Source organism: Bombus vancouverensis, chromosome 15, assembly GCF_051014615.1.
Source record: "Bombus vancouverensis nearcticus chromosome 15, iyBomVanc1_principal, whole genome shotgun sequence".
In the NCBI taxonomy this organism is placed as follows: Eukaryota; Metazoa; Arthropoda; class Insecta; order Hymenoptera; family Apidae; genus Bombus; species Bombus vancouverensis.
The window spans coordinates 7,719,456-7,738,804 of NC_134925.1; the positions used below are offsets into that span (position 1 = coordinate 7,719,456).

The 19,349-nt window shown below is 33.9% G+C and overlaps 1 long non-coding RNA gene across 1 annotated transcript; it reads right to left on the bottom strand.

The window, feature by feature from the left end:
• Positions 1–10,961: 10,961 nt before the first annotated feature.
• On the bottom strand, positions 10,962–17,619 carry LOC143303664 (uncharacterized). Its single transcript, XR_013060182.1, has 6 exons — positions 16,394–17,619; positions 15,304–15,578; positions 12,799–15,212; positions 12,461–12,532; positions 12,148–12,357; positions 10,962–11,537 (listed from the first exon to the last, which is right to left on the bottom strand). It is a non-coding gene; the product is annotated as an uncharacterized LOC143303664 (long non-coding RNA).
• Positions 17,620–19,349: the final 1,730 nt, after the last annotated feature.

The window sequence follows — 19,349 nt, forward strand, 5'->3', positions numbered from 1 at the left end:
TAACCTTAAACTACCTTCAAACAGAATTCATGAACCAAGTAGCAGAAGTTTCAAGAATCTTCAATTTCCTCTATATCCAGACTGAGCCGACTGGATCAAACTTCAATGAAGTTGAAGGTGATTGAATGCGGGTGATCGAGCGTGCGCGCACTCATGCTTGCAGGATATCCGCGGATGCAGGAGGCGGCTGACCGGGAGGATGACGGCAAGCGCGCAAGAGCGAGAAGTCGGTAACTTAACTGGCCTAAATGGGTTTAACTCGATGTGATTTTGCTGGCGAACCACTAAATTGAACGAATACGAACTAAACTGAACTCAACTAAGCTAATCATATCACATTACTAGCGTTATTAGCCGAGAGACGATATAAGTGAAGGTCCGGTGGTGCCGGGCTGCAGTAACGGGTCGCCTCCTGCACTGACCCTCTGCACGACTTTCTTTTCGACCCCTTTTTCTCGTTCACACTATCAAGAATTTCGTGTCCTGTGTCATCTATCCGTATCTAAATCATAGAAACGCGTTCATTCTGCATAATTGCTACGTTTGTCGTTGTTTACGAAATCATTTTTTAGGTTAGTTTTGTGAAACTTTGTGGAAGGTGAAGTCTCTCGGAAGAAACAGACGATTCTCGATGTACACGAGGTCTGACGGACGATGTTGCCCGATCCTGGCCGAGCCGTAACGCTACCCTGACTGTGCAACAGGAAACACGTGCGCCCGGTGAAAGTGACAGCTCGGAGCGCGCCAAATTTGAAACGAAGATCGAAGAATCGCGTTGTTCGTGTGAGTAAAATGTTCTTATAAGTGTGTAGTGATTGTTGAAAAATTCTTTGTTGGACGTTGTGTATGATAAAAATAAGTACATATCTTAACTTGAAACTAATATGGTTCGTTGTAAGTTACATATTGAACTATCTTTTTATGACAAAGCATACTCGTATCTTGAATTCAAGTGATATGATTTAATCTAAGCCATGAAGTTATGATTCTTTTATCTTGTTGAGATTTCTTGTATATCATTCACTAACAATATTTTACATGTATAAATTCCTTAAGTGCTAATTTTATCAAGATTTTATATGAAGATATTATGATTTTTATATAATAAAAGACTTTCTATATGTAAATTGTATTTAATATTCACAAGTTAGTTAAAAATCTTCTACCAAACTTTTACTATTATTATTTCTTACAATATTAAATTTGAATATTTTTAATATACCACTAAATGTTCGTTAAAAAATGTTATATTGTAATGTATTGTAATGTATTAAATGTAACATTGAACAAACTGAGAAAGACTTGATATCGAAGTGGGGGATATCAGCGGTTAAAGAAAGAGAAGATAGACTAATTATCTCCCACCAACCACTTCGAAGCGACAAGAGAGGGGCATAGACCTGGAGGAAAGATAAGAACGAAATGGACACGATACGTTCCGTCCCCACCACTTTTACCAGCAGAATAGAAGGAGTTTCTCGGCTCCACCTCTTCCCCTTCCGATAATACCCTCCTTCAACGGTGGATGACGATTTGACTCTGACTTACTGTACTTAGGTACCTCGCTCTTCAACCCCCTAAGACTTCTGTTTACATCTCTCATACACCCAGAAAGTAATTTCCCAACAACCCTCTGTAGTCTTACAATTTTTACAAAATTGATCTATAATTCCTAAAGTTAATTCACAATTCAAATACACAATACTATTATTTTTCGATATTAATTAACGAACGTAGTAGAGCAATTTTTCCAAAATATCTTCCCTTATACTATAATCGAAATTTTATCGAAATTAGAATCTTAGAATCTTAGAATGTTTATCTCGAGTTAGAAACCTCTCTCTACTTTCCAATATTCACGTTTTCCTAACTTTGTTCCTACACTATATTTTATTCTTATATTATATATTTTACGGTATGCGATATTTTATTTTCATATTTATTTTTTAGATCAGAACAGACTAATATAATCCACGTATATACATATATAATGTACACAAGCTTTTACATATATGGAGAACGCAACGAGCTGATAACAAGCAGACAAAGGGAAACAGTCTCTCTTGTTGAGAAGTATATTTAGATCGAACGACACAGGGAAACGAGGTGAAGAGGAGGGTTTGGAAGCGACTTTTTGCACGCGAGCCGCTCTTTTTTACGTCGTAGGTATGCCGACCGGATAGTATTGCCGTGTGGCCAGGCTGGCAGGGCCGACCAATTGAGCCTGTTAACGTCAATTGAGCTGAATTAGTTCAATTGGACGTAATTGCGCGAAGGCGACGGGGAACCTTCGCTCTCTGTTCGCCGGCCATGCTCGCGTTTCTCTTTTCGCGCTGATATCGTCGTATTCACAGGACTTCCTTCAAAGTACAGTCCAAACATAAGTTCGATATAATCGAGGAATGTTGTACAAGACTGATTTCGTACATAGATTGTTTAAAACACTGGTTTTATATGGGGATAATATTTGGGCATGCAGTCTTTTTGGGACGTAGTTTTCTGACTATTTTAGGTAAAACGTTATTTTATCTAGATTTACCATGTTTCTCTAGAGCCGTTAAATTGTAATCTCGTAGAATTAGTTGTTTAATTTCTCACTAAATGATCTCAGATAAAATCGAATATCAAAGATAAAATAGGTTTGATGCTGTTTAACGCGATTCTTATGTCGAAGCATTTAAACTTCATAATTATAGTAGATAATTCTTGGCTGCAATATTAACGCGGTTATGCTATGTATGGCTATAATATCTACTATATTATCAAACAACAAATCAAACATACAAAGCAATAGGTATGATCTCAGATAAAATCGAATATCAAAGATAAAATAGGTTTGATGCTGTTTAACGCGATTCTTATGTCGAAGCGTTTAAACTTCATAATTATAGTAGATAATTCTTGGCTGCAATATTAACGCGGTTATGCTATGTATGGCTATAATATCTACTATATTATTAAACGACAAATCAAACATACAAAGCAATGGGTATGATCTCAGATAAAATCGAATATCAAAGATAAAATAGGTTTGATGCTGTTTAACGCGATTCTTATGTCGAAGCGTTTAAACTTCATAATTATAGCAGATAATTCTTGGCTGCAATATTAACGCAGTTATGCTATGTAATATCTACTATATTATCAAACAACAAATCAAACATACAAAGCAATAGGTATGATCTCAGATAAAATCGAATATCAAAGATAAAATAGGTTTGATGCTGTTTAACGCGATTCTTATGTCGAAACATTTAAACTTCATAATTATAGTAGATAATTCTTGGCTGCGATATTAACGCGGTTATGCTATGTAATATCTACTATATTATCAAACAACAAATCAAACATACAAAGCAATAGGTATGATCTCAGATAAAATCGAGTATCAAAGATAAAATAGGTTTGATGCTGTTTAACGCGATTCTTATGTCGAAGCATTTAAACTTCATAATTATAGTAGATAATTCTTGGCTGCGATATTAACGCGGTTATGCTATGTAATATCTACTATATTATCAAACAACAAATCAAACATACAAAGCAATAGGTATCTTCATCATAAAAATGATAAAAAATTCACTACTTGACAAACCATTTCATCGCTTCTACAAAAATGAACGAAAAATGAAAAAAAGCAGCCCTTATATCGGACAGAAAAATTCCACCCTCTTTATGTTCTCTGAGCTTCCCCCGAGTAAAACAAATTACAACGTCACCGGTACCAGGATAATGGCCATCAGAGGAGGCAATTATGACAGCCGTGACCCAAGAATTAACGTGCCCACATGAGCGTCGCGAGATTCCCGATCGAGATCACAATAAACGTTCCTTTCTCGCTTTTTTCCCTTTTTTTCACCCCCATGGAACGTTGGCGAACAAGCAACAGTCATTGATATTAGTCACTTTATATCATGCTGGTATATTTCACGGGTCAAAGCGTAGAGAGATGGCCAACGACGAAGACTTTTTTTATATGTGCTATACGTATTTTGAGGAGAAATACTGCTGCTCGATCCCCACCCTCGATCGGACACAAAGAGCTTGGATATTTTCGATATACGCGCACTGTCTATTCAATGGTTGCTGCGATTCTACCTGAGATTCGATTCATACAGAAGATGAATTCCTCGTTTGAAATGTGCTGGATGCGACCACGTGGCTTGAGCGCATGCAACAGGTGTATATCGCTCGTAGGAGGCTACCTGTTGAGTAGATGTAAATTAAGGCTTTCAATAACTATATTGTCCGGAAGTTATACCCGTTAACTCTGTAAATTAAAAGGAAGAAAAGACGTGCGTTGGATGTTGCAATTTTTATGAAATTTCTTCCGAATTTTTCGCTTAGTTATCTCATCTTCTCGCAATACCGGGATAAGCCCACACTGGAGGCAGACGTAATTTGTTTCTTCGAGAAGTACAGTGGTAATCACGTGGCCGAGCAACGAAATGTAGATCAGTCAGAGATGTAGAGTTAATGAAGTAGAGTAACGCGCGAAGAATGTAAAATACAGCTGAATTAGGATGTCGTGGAATTGAAGAGAGTAGGATTTGAGAATTGAAGGGTGTAGAACGAGCTAAATTAGATTATTGATGAAAGGATTGAAGATATTTACAAGGGTCGAATTTGAGAGTTAAAGGGAGTGAAATGTACACTGTAGAATGAGATTGATTAGATTATTAATTATGAAACGTGAAGGTTGAGGGGGCGTACGATATATGCTATGTAATATACGCTATAGAATGTATATCGCGGAATGTTATAGAATGTACTAAATTAAATTGTTGATAATCTTATTTGTTAGAATTTCGCAGTTGAAATTTTTCATAAATTGTCTCGTTTGATTGTAATGATAATTAAGCTGCTATTTAATTGCACTTTTAGATTTGGAGATCGTGATTCAAAGGAGAAAATGTAACGTCGCAGCCTGATGACGTCGCATCCTTATTAACCCGACGTAGTCACATCCGTCGCTGTCCCGTTCTGTATTCACGTGCAGGGTGTTTCTCGTAATGATACTTTGATTTACATATTGAAACCAGTCTATAGAGTTACGTACTTCAATTTAAAATTCTCTGATACGAATCATACCCTTCAAATTTACGCTGGGCGACCTTATTCTTTCTTAATTTCATACATTTTCTAATTCACCGTGATATACTTGTACATAAATGATTTATAGTATATACAATTATATCATAACTCTTCCTATATCTCTTTATAAAATCAGTCAAAGATCGTCTGCGAAATTTGGTGAGAATCAAATTATTTTCTAACGTTCCTCTTATCGTATATAGATAGATATTGCTATGCAAAAAATTGGTCGCATATGCTTCTATCCGAAAGAATGTTATTTTATTATTCAAATTTCTCAAAAATGCACCACTCATACAGTAACATACTAATTCAATATATTAAACTCTTCACGCTATCTAGAAGATGGATTAATAGAGATTACTAAATCATTATAATTAATTAATAATCAATTATTATATAGACATTATTAAACGGATTAATAGATGATTAATAGATACTGAGATAACAAATTTAAAATAGGTTCGACCGAACAATAAGGTGCAAATTCATTGTGTTGTCAATATGAGCCAACATCGCTAATACCAAGGTCTACGGAGCAGCTCTGCATGGATAAAAGAACAGATGAAATATTAAAGTACGTAGTTAGAGATTCTCACGCAAAACGAGGGCGAACACGTTCGTTGTGAAAAGGTACAGTGCACATTGACGAGCAATTAGTCGAGGACCTATGCCCCCATATTTCGTGAGAACGAGAAATTCGGACTCTGATACATGCTACGAGGTTTAGATCATCCCGCATAAGATCATCTATGTACAATAATATAACAGCAGGACTGCGGGTGGGAATTTACGAGGACGTCTTTAGATCTGATTACACGAAATTTTGGGTGTTCAGGAAACCGGTGGAAAACTGCGCCCATATCCAGAAATGTCGCATAAAAGTGCCGCTGTCAAGATTAATCTTCCTCCGAGATCGTTCTCCAAATCGACATCTTTGTTCGAATAGAAGCGTAGTTCTCAGAGTCGAGAACTTATTTCGTGATGGTCCAATTCGTGTATTTGGAAGAATTTAACAGGAAAAGTGGCAATTATTATATTGATATCTTTGTTCATTAATTCTATTTGTCGCGTGTATTAAGCATCGCACAATCACGAGAAAGAGTTTATTTAATGTAAGAATTCTGGATAAGTGTAACGATCTTGTTGTACCTGTTACTTTAAGTAGAAGAGGTTTCCAGAACCAAGCTAGACCAGTTCAGAATAGTTAATTCCTCAGTTCTGTGTGATTAATTGCACAGTTCTTGGTGATTAATTCCTTGGTTCTTGGCGATCAGTTCCCCAATTCTTGGCAAGTAATTTCTTTGTTCATAGCGATTAGTACTCAATTCCTTTAGCTCTTAATTTCTCAGTTCCTTTGCCTTTCAATTCTTTAGTTCCTTAGTTTTTCAGCTCTTAGTTCCTTTAGCTCTTAGTTTTTTTCTCTCAGTTCTTAAGTTCTTTAGTCCTTTAGTTCTTTAGCTTTTAGTTCTTTGTTTCATTAGTTCCCAGTTCTTGTCAGTTTTGTTAATCGACGTGTTTGTATTTGTCAATTTGTAAATTATTGAAAATCAATCAAATTAAAATCTTGTAATTAATAAGAGTGAAAACGTATCGCGAACGATTGTAACTTCGAGTATTCGAAATCTCAACAATGAGACAATTCTGTCAATACCCAATTAGAATTAGAATAAACATTTGTTATGGAGAATATTTGTCTAATAATATAATAGGATCGAACGAACATTTATTTTCACCAACCTTAATCCTCTCCCGTGCCAGTACTCCTGCGCGTAGCAGGTTAGTCGAAACGTGGAGTTTAATTGCCAATCGCATTAAACATCAGACAACGCTACCATTTAATCTAAATTCAAAAATTAACGGCAACATAACCAAACAAAACGTAACAGGGTAAATATTTTGGTATATAACCAACCAATTCTACCAATTTTCTAATAGAAAAATGAATGGAATTACTTGAACTTCTTTGTATTATAATTTTATTATAATTAAGATCCTCGTGCGTTTCTTTTAATTTCTTGTTATCGAAAACTGTAAGAAATTATAAATGTTTATATTTGTTAAATGTAATACGATATGCCCTATTGAAAGCAGCGACAGTCGAGGACTCCGTAGAAAATTGTTTCGTCGAGTGTCTTTAGGGACTCTGCACTCTGAACCCCATCGAGGAACCATATGTTTTTACGTATGTTCATGCTGGCGAAGATGACTCTTCCTGACACGCGACCCGCAGCCACCCTAAATACTTAATTGTCAATTCGATTTTGGTGAGGGAATGATATTCGTGGAATCGTCCGCTCCGGGATTCTCTCTTCAGATTTTTTCACAATGACAACACCATGAAATTAATAGCCCTTTTGTAATGGTACAAAATATGAATGGTACTGAAAGGGATTTTTATTGTGTAAGGTTTGTTGGAAATTCTAGTGAAACTATCCAGGATGTAAATTAATGTTAAAATACATAGTAATTACAAAGAAAAATAACAACATTAAAATAAGTATAGCTTAATAATATATAAATATAAATTCATTGTATTTTCAATATGAACCAACATCTTCACTGGAATCTTCGTCTTCACTAAACTCTTCGAAGCATCTTTGATTAAATAAATAAATCTTTATGTATTTATAGTTCAGTAAATTAGATACTAATCCATGAATTTAATCTATGAATCTACGAATTTAATCTACGAATTTAATCTTATTATCTATCGATTTAAATTATTTTAAAGGCATATTTTTTAATTTTATTGCGAGATCATGATCAGTTCGAATTTAGTGTGTGAAGAAATCTATATTACCCTCTTAATGAAATAAAATGTTCGGTGGAGACATCTACCGATTCTTTCGAAAGTATCGTAATCGTAGACTCTCAAGGTGCATAAAAGTCGTATGGAACTCATTTTCAAAATTGCATTCAATTGCATTACAGTCTCAAATAATTCTTTGCTTGAATGAAATATTGGAAGCAGTACATATAATTACAATCGAAGCTCTCATTCAATCACAGTTCGAAATAATTGTTGAAATTTTGCTACAACTTATGAAACAAAACCTACATAAAATTACATACCATACCTTATACCACATTATAATGCTTGATTAATCAGTATAAAAATAATAATTGAGGATGAACAAAATGTAATTGTTTACTTGAAAAATGAAATTTTAAGTGTATAGTAGTAGTAATCTATACAATTTATTACCTGTAATTTCATTCAACACAAAGTTTTAATTGTATAAAACGCTATATAATAAATTGGCATACAATTCATAAAGTGTCATAAATTTTAAAGTACATATAAAGTATAGTGTAGCAGAAACATAGCTATCGCTTAAAATACCACAGCCAATCGTCGACAAACATTTGTGAGGTCAGTCCACCGAGCTCTCGTGAAATTAGCTGAAGAGGGAGAAATAGAATGCAGCTAGTGAATGTGGCATAACAGAATAAAAGGAGCATGGTGCATCCTTTACTGATGAAAGTCTGACTCGACCTACAGGCCACTACAAAATTATCTTCTTTAACTCTCATCTCTCAAGTCAAAGAAAACATGAATGCAAATGTAAAAGCATAATTACAAAAATATTTCATAGCATGAATATTTGATAATACGATAGACTTTTTATAAACGATAGAAACTAACCTCTTTTCAGAAAGAAATGTTACCTTTACCTCGTGCTTGTAGGAAATAGAAGGAATGAAAAATAATGAATTATTTAAAACGAGATGAAGTAAACCACACACAAAATCATATTTTGAAGAAGCTAAAAAATATTGGAATATTACTGTTATACAAAATCGGAAGAAAATTAAGATACATATATATAGTCATTTTAATTATGTTGTACAAACACGTACAAGTAAGAACCATTTCTAACAAGGATAATATAAATATCTTTACTTAAAAAAATCAGAGACACGATTCTGTCGAATATAACATATTCTGATAGATTACAAAGACAGGCTACAGTGTAATAAAGATATTTGGAATAAGTTTTCCTGTTAGAAATCCAAATCACAATTATTCTTTCTTCAAATCATCAATCTTTATCTGATTTATTATTAAAATTATCTTTAATCACTTCAATTATTAATTTTAGCCACTACATGCAAAGAATTAATTTATCTTTTTATCACTCTTCTCCCAGAACCTTGAAGACACTGCTAAAGATAGACCAGAGGATTTTCGCGGGTGGCAAAGGAAGGCAGTCGGCGAAAGACGAGCTTTCTTCGAATCGAAAGAGGAAGATCGAGTGACGGAGCGTGTCCGCCCGACAACAGCGAATCCTCAAGCTCGAAAATAGATCGCATAGCTTTCCCGGCACTTCAAACGACGTGTATCGTAATAGGCAAGCCCGCTGCTCACCGAAAAGTCTTGGCCACGGATAATTAAACGTTTATAAACACCAGAGATTCCGCAAAACCCTGGTCGCACATGACAACATTATTTGGCACGTTTCACCGAAAGAGCAACGTGCAAGGCCACGATAAAATCTGCATTTATTATGCGAATCATAAATACGAGAGATACAAACTGAGGAATATTACGAGAATTTTGGCTTCGTATAGATTTAATTTAAATATAACATAAAACAATTTTTTGTGTGTAATATAGGAACATTCACTTTCTTTGAATAAGTATTGTTATACATGTTATTTAAAATTTTTACAAATGTAGTCATTCGCTATGTTTGAGGAAATAATTGAATTGAGATAAATTAATTGTGTTTATGAATATAATTTAGTTTAGTTGAGTTTAAACAAAATATTTTTTATGAATATGATATGAGTATTTACAAGACTTTTTTGCAATAGTAAAACAAATACTTTAACAGAATAAGAGAAGTATCCCCAGTCAAAATGTTTGTTAACATGTTTGAGAAGATTAATTTTGTTTTAGTTCTGTAAAAGTTAAAAGAAATTTTTAATAGAGTATAAAGCTATTGTAACTGGGTGGAATCTCGATTAAATTGAAAGTTTTAATTTAATAAGTATTCATAAAAAATACCATAAAAGATACAAGTTGTTAATTTTACAAAATTAATTTGTTTTACGGGCGAATAATGTGGTCTACAGCTGTTTAGAGTGATAATACATATAAGATTCTCTCAAGTATCAGGAATGTTTTAACGTGTAATAAAATTTTAAGCCGTAGTTTCTGATTATTTTGAGCGATGTACGATTGCGTAACGTAAACCTTCAAAGCGTTCGAAAGCTTTGAAAAATAAGCTTCCGGATTTTTAATGCCACTTATCTTGTATCTTTTTGATTTACAGATATAGTCTGAAGCTCCTATCTTGCGTATTAGTGATAAACGCTATTACATATGGTGATATACTTTTTAGAGACTTTAAAAAGTTTTCTTTAGCATATATTTTATATAAAGTAAGAATAGCATTTTAAACGATGATGAACTGTTTGTTAAATATCATAATTGCAATATATCTATAAACAAAAAAGTGGGTTCGAATTTTAAGCATTTTAGATTATTTTATATGAAATGTTTATTTGAAAAAAATTCAATCTACATTTGGATGTTATTAAATCATCATTTTGCCAGTAATTCGCCTGGTAACAGAAGCTGCAGTCAGCCTGTAAACTAACAAATCATTATCGTTTAGCAGTTATTACGTGAACTACTGACGTAATACAAGTAGGTGCACGTGTACGATTTAACGATTTTTCGAAGTCGCTTCAACTTGTTATAAGCTCTCTAACCAGCACAAAAATAGTATAGCTTCCATATTCTTCGTTTTACAAAGGCTTTTTCATTTTTAAACTGTTATTAGAATTTAACGTAAGAAACAATACCCAAGGAGACTCACTTTATTACAAAAGAATTTAGAATTAGGTGTGTTTTAATAAAAATATCAATGAGTGTTGATTTTCTCATTTCTTTCTGTTTAATCTCTCATAAGACAAAATTGAAAATAAAGCTAGGAGTGCCTACTTCTTTCCATAATATCGAGTTTTATAATAAAATGAGAAAAGTGGTATTACCAATACCTCTCAAAAAATAATTTGACAAGTGGATATTTGTTCATATAAAATTATTTTCATTCTCAGAAATTGCGTTTCTGTCATTATAATATCTTCATCTATAAACACCTTGTTCCATACTTTCACAAATTGTTTCAACAGTTCTAAAATAACGCGATGAAAAGAAAAACAGAAAATACTTGAAGATTTATCACGAGACAGGAAACATTTGCCTAAATTTGAAGCTTATCAAATGATAAAAAATGGAGCGATAAGCGACCAAAATTCACAGGTGTGGGCTACATCTGTGAAAATTAACAAGCATCGATCCGGGACCGACAAAGATACGCACGTCCTTACAATCTATATCGTTAACAATCTGAAGAAATAGATATAAAATGGCTCCAAATCAAAATATTCCGTTGTTCCTCTCCAGCCATTCGTCATGTCTTGTCGATCTTCAAACAAAACAATAAAACGATTAATTTTACGATTCTCGAGAACGTTGCAATTGTGCAAGAAAATGTTAATCGCAGAAATAACTAAATAACTGAGCTAAGCTCTGCAATATCAGGTTCTTGGCATGTTGTCAAGGAGTCATTGTTTCGTCTGATTGTCTCGTATCGAAAATTTGCCAGCAAAGGCATGAAAAGAAAAAAAAGAGAGAGAAGGAAAGATGGATAAACGCTCAAGATCGTGGGTTCGCACAGGTAAACAGGACGGAGCTCCAATTAAATTTGGCAAGAAATTCTGGCACGATTTTAGAATGGCCGACGTAGCCGATTTCACGGCCACTCGCGTCACTATACAGTGAGGGAGCGATGTCTTAAGACGCGAGATCCCTTGCGACATAAATGACTTGCCTTAAGCCTTAAACTATTGCAGCCAGCTTACTACTAAAATACAGCGACCGTCCGTTCCATCCTTCGCTTCTCTTACATCGTTTATGGGGCTTTTTGATAATCTCGATTCTTCAATATAGGAATTCAAAATTCATACTAATCAACTCTATAAATTAAAATATACAGAGAAACTTTGATCCTGAGAATGCTATTTTTCAAAATTTACCTTGAAATTTATAATCATTTATATCATCTTGCCATAAATGGATTTATGAAAGCAACTTGTTTTTTGAGAAGTTGAACACTCATTATACATCTTGATAACGTAATTGAAAGATGTATAAAATGTTAAAGATTATATATGCGGATGGTTTCATTCATACGTAAATAGCTTAGTCAGTGTTATCCATCATTTGCTTATAATTCTTACCTGCAACTTTTAGATAAAGAATTTACATGTTATTTATGGTTTATTGTAATAATATATTGATTTTGAAATAATTATTGATCCACTGGATTTCACTCTATTGTTTGCTCACCGTGCTTAAAATTTCACAGATTCTCAGGAAACATATAATGAGCCAGTCAGAATTAGACAAACGCCTGTGTTTCTAAAGTCCAAAACAGAAACATATGTGAATTACTTATGACATACATAATGTCAAAATTATTTAAGTTGAGTAACAGTGGACTTAATGTACTTATATTTTCACTGATTAATTCCATTTATTATATGTATATAATCCAAGAAAGAATCTCTCTATTACAAAAATTAAAATAATTCAACTAAAGTCACTTTAACAGTAACTATTCTACTTTTCATATTCTTTATGCTATGAGTAGAATCTTCATATTAATTAAAATTAATCGAAATTACCTATATTATTTATAATTATTTATCTATGATATATGCATCCGTGTTACACGTGATTATCCTGTTAATTTAATATAATACACAGAGGAAACCACAAGCGGAAAACTGCTCTCGGAAGATGTCCTTAAGACTACAGAGAATCTTTACGATGGAATTGTATGCCTGACTGTACCACGGCCACGAAGATTTACATTTGCAGAGGCGTATCTGTAACGGTGAGGGGAAAAAAGCCACATGCAGAGAAACAATTCGAGGAGTCGCCGGTATAATCGTCGTGTATTTCGGTCCCAGCACCGGCAGGGCCCTCCAGCCTTTACGTCCCGTCGACTTAGCGAAATTCCTCGCTAAATTTAAGCCTTGCTGAACCGCTAGATAATTGCAGTTTGCATAAGAGATAGCAGCTTCTTAAAATAATGAATCGTATGCAGCTGATTACTTGCAATTTTTCATCAGGGTATTATTGGTAAGGTGTTCCTTTAAACGATTCAATTGAGTCTTTGATGATAATATTATTGCAGTGTTGAACAACAGGGTGTAGATGACAATCTGTAGTTAATTGGAGCACAAGATTGTACCTTCCTCCTCAACATCGGTCTTCTATTCATGTTGTGGTGGACTTGAGCTGAAACATGGAATGAATTTCAGTAATTTTGACTTTAATGATTCATATTCCTTCTTTAATATAGATTTCTATTCTCATAAAAATTCAATCAAAATACGTTCAATAATTCTCCAATAATTGTATTGTAACAATAGAATTGAAATCATTATGTTATTGACATATTGCTTAATGTAGAAGAAAGCCGATGAAAGATGTGGAGCCAAGTAGAATTTCCTTTAGTCATAGGCAACAGTTTGTGTCCATCAACGGCGACAAGTTTGTCTAGGATTTGTTCAACGATGCGCTTAATTGTCCTCCTGGCTAATTTCATTGGCAGCATATCAACTCGGTCTCGTCAATTGATCTGAATGAGTTCACCGGGTTGCCGCGGACAGATTTCACAGTAAAGAATCTTATTATACTTTCCTAACAATCAAGGAAAGCTATTTAAAAAATAAAGAAGAATAAAGAAATATATATATACGCATTAAAATTTTTTAAAATTTTGGAAATAGCTTATCATAATAGCTTTACATAATCTTTATAATTTTTTCAATGTAAGTAAGCTTAATGATTTCCACGAACGAAATCGAAAAATTTTTCGATCGGAATTATGTCTGTTAAATTACATAACTGATAAAACTGCATTAACAGAATTTATTACTCATATTTATCATACGTAACTACTTTATTGTTTTGATGGCGTAAAAAGTCTTACGTGCCGATCGTCACGTTCACTTATAAGACTTCGCTTCGTTAAAATTTTCGGATTCAAGTTCAATTGCTTCATCGATAAGTTGTGTAAATATCAGATATTCAGATAAAAAAAGAAAATACACGAAATTTTCGAAACATGCAAAATATACAAAAGATCTACGTGTAAAGAAGTAAGTAAAATCTGAAACTATTTGTTTTCTCATCATTAGCACGCCAGTGTCACTTTACTAGAACCCCCTCCACCTTCAGATGAAAATTAAAACCAACGAGATAGACCAAGTCACCAATAAAGTCCTCGTCATACACTAAATACGACAGTTTTACTATTTTCGAAATGAGGAACTACGTAAGCCATCGAATGGCATTGATTCAGCGAAAACGATAAAAGCGCGGCAAAAGATCGATAAGGAAGCGGTCTGGCAGGGATGTTTTCCATGCTCGAGATGCCAGCAGATAATCTTGGCACGAGCGAACATTTCCACGGAAAGCAAGTATGTATGTATATCTGGCGTAGCAGAATCGTCGGCCAATATTATGCAACAAACAAGCAAGGTGGCCATCAACGGTGGTCACCGGTGATTTGCTCCCGGCGAACGTGTCGAAATTACGAAGCAGTCAGTGGTGCTCGATCGTTGCTGAGACATTGACATTGAGAACTGCCCTTAGTCAACGGTCGAACATCGCACACCATTTTCGTACTACGTATTTATGGATCACGAAGGATTTACAATTTTGTTTTTCGTTTGCTGCTCTTCGCAAAAAACGGCCATCTTTCTGATAGGTGTGACGCTGACTGAAGAAACTGGACGACAAATATTTGCCGTGCTCGGTGCCAGTCACGCGATAAAGTCGCTTGCCTCTTGAGACGGTTAAATCGGCGAATTAATGTCGTTATAATGGTATTGTATTTAAAGCAGCGCGACGTTCTTACGTATGCGATTCAAATGACAATTTTCTCATTGCTTAGCCTACGATATACCTGATTTCCCTTAAAAATGAATTACACGTCTTCTTATATTCCTCGTTCTTTCAAATACATGTATGTGTATTATATTTATATCCTTGAATATATGAGGAACGAAACCAGAGTATCAAATTCCTATGTACGATAAAAGAAAAATGGTTTAATATGTATTTAATGTGGATATTAAATGTAATTATGTAATTGAGACTAGTAGTATAGTATTTACAGTTATAACTCGTGTAATGCAATAAGACGATTGTGCTAGAATACAGAAATAGTATTTGGTTCAAGGAGGTCTCTTTTTCAAGGTCACTGTTTGCGATTTAAGGTCAATAGTAATTATCTTAAAGTTCTTCTATTTATACTAGTCTTCCAGCTTTTTCCTTTTGATGATTTTTAGTTCCATATCTTGATCTAATCTATTCTATTTTGATTACTTTTTATTATAAAGCCAAGTTAGCTTTATAGCTGCTTTTTTACTTGCTTCGAAAATCCTTGAATCTGTAATAAAGACGTAACAATAATTTATTTACTTTATCACTTAAACATTTCATTATGAAGAAAAAGAAGTGGATAGAGAGTTTGATTAAGTATTAATAGAATATTTTCGTAATTTTTATTGTAATAATATATTAATGTCTTTATATAATATAATACTTTAAGAGTCCATGAAGATAATTCCGAAGCATTTTTTTTTACAATATCATGTTACGATTATTGTGGCGACACTTGTCGAAGGTGAGTAGTGAATAGATAAATACGAGAAGAGGAATACTGATTTCGTATGAACAAGGCGATGTTATATTTATAATTCATTCCAGTTACCATATCAATCTACTGAGTATATTTTATTGTAATATCAACTACTTCATGTTTTTCGATTGTTTCATGACAATTTTTTTAGAATCAGCAGGTATGAACCTGATATTTAATATATAATATACAATTAGACATTCTGAAGTTTGCAAAACAAGCAAAGGATTGTTTGCTAGAGAACTGAATGGAAGAGTCTGGTTCTCGTTAAACCATAACGGTGGAAACGGCATGAAACAGTTCTTAGGATAAAAATAACGGGCAAGCGAGGAAAAGTAATTTCCCCCCGGCCATTGACGTAACTTTTCTCGTCAACTCAACCAGACTGGCCAGCTCAAAGCGTTACATAATTCTTCTAATGACGATAATACGTTATAGAGGGACAGAATTTTTAGAATGTTTTTAATAATAACGGTGTGCAAAGTTGTCTTCGTTTCGAGACTCGATTTCAATCGGTAACTTCCTCGTTCATATCGTCGCGTCGCTGATAATTACACGCTTACCTCTTCCCCGAACACAATAATCGTTCCTTGAAACCGATCGATTTTCAGCCATATCGATTACAGGTAATAAGTTTCCGTGCTGTCCACCACTAACTGACATTGACGACGTGAACTGGGTGGAAAGTGAAGTCGAAGAAGTGAAACTTATTTAAAAAAACACATACATATGTATTGTCTAATTATAACCATCAACTGTTGCTCAATTCCATTCTTCAAGAAGTCCATACTAGAGATGATTGATACGCATATTAACTGCAATTAAAATTTAGACAGAAAATGAAAACAAATGTTACCTTTTCGAGCATATTACACACTCCCAATTAAACAATATGAACTCTATTATAAATTTGACCTTGTTAGATGTTTAAACCTTCTAATAGGATTTAACAAAAGGATGAGTTAATCCGGAAGAAATGTGTTCATTAATTGAAAGAAAAAAATTAAAAATCCTGGAATATTCTTTGTATAGCTTTATCAGAAAAAAACAAGATGTTTGTGTAGATTGTATATCACTCTAAATCTCCCAAAGCCTGATTATCGTGTTGAGTACTTAAGAAATAAATGTATTTGAATAAATACCTCTTCCATGATTTCCCTGTATCAAAAATCAAAAGTTTTCTCATTACTTGCTGCATTAGAAATATCTATAATCTAATGAAGTACTGCATATAATTGTGTATCGGACACATATAATTATAATAAATTGTCCAATTTGAGAGGAAGGATTTAATTGATAAGACTATAGAAGAATAATTATTTGTTTAGGTTTAAGAAAGTAAGCAAATTGGACAATTATATCAAACTGACTGTCTTGAACATAAAAAGATAATTAATAGATACGAAAGGGATCATTTTGGGCATTCCCATTGGTCCGATAGGGAAGGTAGGTATGTAGGTTTCGTATTGATCTCCACGTTGAGGCGACCTTTAATATCCCCTCTCCTCTAACCCTCCTGTTAGATGGAATGAGAGGAACAGAGCAGAAGGGAGGCCGAGGGGAGTCCTGAACGCGACCTACAACAAGCACCGACAGGCGCACAGCTGATTTCGTAACGGCCAGGCGACACTCCCGGAGTTCCACCGTTCTCCGGAAACGCTTCATGATCTATATATTCTGGGGAATCCAAGGAACAACGCGGAAACGGACCGTCCACAAGCAAAGCATACCAAAAGTTCAGCAAACAAACCTAAAAATTAAGAATATTCCTCTGAATCAAAATCGACAGTAATTTCAATGACAGTAATTTAGGCTAATTTCGAATTTAAAATGTGAAAAGGATAAATATCTTGGAACAATTCCAATGCACTCCAAGTGAACAAATTACTCTGGAGTATTTACCTACAGAAAAACAACAATCCTATAAAGTTAAAACCCAATTATAATGATGCAAAATATATTAATAAAAATTCTGTCATCGTAAACGTGTAATTAAAATTTAATTTAAAATTCAAATTAAGAAATTAATCGTCTTAAAAATATTAAACTTTCATTCAAAAACATCTGATCTTTTTAAACAGGAATACATCATAACCCTTTGAAGGATTAGGTAAGGGGATTGAGAACGATGTTAACAGGTGACGTCATTTTTATGGTTTTAGAAAGTGCAGGGAGATAGCAGAATTAAATGGACGCAGACGTTACAAGTAGATTACGTGTTTTTATACGCGTGTTGTGTCACGGACGACAAACACGACGTCATAATCGGCTGAAGAAGCTCAGGTGAGAATATGGCATCCGTTATTTATAGACCGTTACATTTACACTTGTACAAGGGTCTGATTAAAATATCAAATAAGCATAGAAAGCATACATAGATATAATGCATAAACGTGTTTCTGATTATAGTTCGGTCATTTCGAAATTCCACGGAAGTTGGTCGAAATCATTTTTCAGATCACTGAACTTCAATGCTCGTTTTTGCACGAACGGTGAAAGAACGGTCTGAATACGCTTTAGCAACGCTATGATTCATAAGATCGAGAGCAGACCTTGTCCTCTGTAGAAGGATCTTACGTTACTTTGCTGAACCTCTTATAGTTTATAAACCGTTCGAAATTAATCATTCTTTACCTCTTTTACTCTTTTGATTCCCAGATATAAATTTTCATTGATCCCTGATCTGAATTAAATTATGATTAAATTGGAAAATAGTCTTTATCTGTAATAACATACTCCGCGAATGTTAATTATTTCAATATTTACTTTTTTCTTATTTTTACTATTTGAAATGAACTATAATAGAATTAAAACAAGCATCAAAGAAATTTCTATTGTATCTTTCGAGGTGGATAACAATCGAATAGTTATCTTCCTTTTATGTCGGTTCTTTGTTTCGAGGCCATTGACTTCGATATGCCGATCGTGTAATTAAACGAGATCGATTATCGATTGTGCACATTGTACTGCATCGTCTATTGAATAATATTGCAAATATTTTGCTTTACGTTGACATCATGAAAAAAGAATAAACAAGGAGTAACGTTTAAAAAGATTAATATTCATTCAACAAGAAATATTTCATGTGATGAGTTTCATCAATAAAAAAAATTAGAAAAATACATACTCATCGATAGTTGTTTAAAGTTCTATCGTTCCACCAATTTTCATAAAACATTTCTCATAAAACATTCTCACACATACTTTATATTTCTTTCAAACACTCATAAACATTCAACTCTTCGCGTAGTGCTTTGCTCAAAGGCCAGCCAACTGAATTTGGCTCGAGCCACATCCGATCTCATCGATTCGGGTATCGATATTAATCACCGACAGTTATTCTCTCGAAATCATCTTTAACCACTAAAGAATAATTCTTATATGTACTCAAGATACTCATTCTCAATCGCCTGTCAAAAGTTACATCTACAGTAACTACGAAAGATATTTGTACATACCTGTGTTTTCCAATGAAGCATTTTTTTTACTAGATCCCACATTTCATTTTCATAGTATCAA